The sequence below is a fragment of the Gymnoscopelus microlampas genome (assembly GCF_963454915.1).
Source record: "Gymnoscopelus microlampas genome assembly, chromosome: 15".
Classification (NCBI taxonomy): domain Eukaryota; kingdom Metazoa; phylum Chordata; class Actinopteri; order Myctophiformes; family Myctophidae; genus Gymnoscopelus; species Gymnoscopelus microlampas.
Window position 1 is genome coordinate 15,129,384 of NC_139952.1, and position 2,147 is coordinate 15,131,530.

Genomic DNA, 2,147 nt, shown 5'->3' on the forward strand with positions numbered 1-2,147 from the left:
AGATCAATTTTGCTTGTCAATGCCCCTACGGCTACGCCTTCAAAATAAAGGTCCCCTCATCAGCTATCTTGCACCTATAATTGACGGCCAAACTCATGGGGCTACACATGTGTGTGTGCGCGGTCTCCACGCACACACATGGCCCAACTAACTCCACATTTTACCCCAAAATTCCTCAATATTCTGCCTCTGAACCGGCTGCTTCCCATACCGTTACTCTACTTCCATGATGTACAATAAATATGAAACGCATTATGCCCCAATACTATGCAAATCTCTTCCCCAGCGCGAAATTCACTTCCGGGTGCTTATTTTGGTCTGACATCAGAGAACCCACATATTTGGGCATAACTGATATAGGCAGCTCCATATATGGAGATGTCTGACACTATCTGACATCACCATAATGACAGGGGCACAGCCATCACGGTCCCATATTTGGGCATAACTGATATAGGCAGCTCCATATATGGAGATGTCTGACACTATCTGACATCACCATAATGACAGGGGCACAGCCATCACTATAAAGGACCTGGATGCCCTGGCCAATGCCAGTGTCCTCAGCGACGCTACCAATGCCACACACGTCCACGTGTTGTTGCCTTGCAACTCTACTGCACGTAGCCCAAATGAGTTAAAGACATCACACGCCAGTTCATTCTCAACTCCCCTGCAGGATATGGCAAAACCTTTACCTTTAAGGTCATTGCTGCTACGATACGCGCAGAGCATGGCATTGTGCTGTGTGTGGGCAGCACAGGCTTGGCAGCACAGAACCTGGAGGGTGGTAGGACCGCTCATTCACGATTTAAGATCCCAATCCCCATTTTCCAAGACTCTGTCTGTGCCATCAACGCAGAGTCCAATCTGGCCAAGCTCATTAAAGACAGCAACTTAATCATCTGGGACGAGATTTTCAGTGTTGACCGCTTTAACGTCGAGTGTGTGGAAAGAACACTGAGGGATCTCATGCACTCACAGCAGCCTTGGGGTGGCAAAACTGTCCTCCTGGGTGGAGACCCAAGGCAAACCCTCCCCGTTATCAAAAGAGCAGGCAGGCCCCAGATAGTTTCAGCATGCATCCAGATGTCAACACTCTATCCTCACATGAAACACCACAAGCTAAACCTCAACATGAGAACACACGCAGCAGAGAAGGACTTCTCCCACTATCTCCTTGCATTAGGGGAAGGAACACTCCCACACGAGGAGGACACAGAATGGCAGGTCCGCATTCAACCCCACCACTTGGTTCACGATCTCCAAACTCTCATTTCATTCACCTTTCCTGACTTGCAAACTGGATGTGTCAACAAAGACAACCTTCTCAATGGCACTGTATACACTCCTCTGAATAATGACATTAGAGAAATCAACAACATATGCCTGGCAGACTTCCCTACAGAACAGAGAGTCTACTTTTCAGCCGACACAATTCTGGAGGACGACCACAAGGACTCCATGCCTGTGGAATTCCTCAATTCACTGACACCCTCTGGAATGCCTGATCATAACCTCAAGTTGAAAGTAGGAGCCCCAGTCATGCTGCTGAGAAACCTGCAAGCAGGTCCCGACCGCACTCTCAAGAATGGCACCAGAATGGTGGTACTGCAGATGATGGACAAAATCATTGAGTGTGAGATTGCAGCTGGCACAAACAGGGGTGAAAAAATCTTCCTCCCAAGGATACCTCACTATGACAGAGATGAGGAGCTTCCCTTCACCTTCATCAGACGACAGTTCCCTATCCGCTTAGCTTTCTCTGTTACCATCAATAAGGGGCAGGGGCAAGAGAACGAACGAGTTGGCATCTACTTGCCTCAACCTGTGTTCGCTCATGGCCAACTCTACACAGCCTTCTCCAGGGGAAAGAGAGCCAGCGCCGTCAAAGTTTTCATTGTGAACAATGATGAGGGAATTACTGACAACGTTGTTTATCCCGAACTCTTTTATTAATCCAAACATGCTCATTCAAACACTTTGCATGTGCTGCTACTCCCTGATTGCATAGTGACAAATGACCTTCATTCTTCAACATAATTGCCATTGCCTTTGTTTGTATTCTCCCCCCAATGCAACATACTGTACACCTGCTCCTGATTAATGCTTCACTGTTAATGTTATTCTGGATGTCATTTCATTTC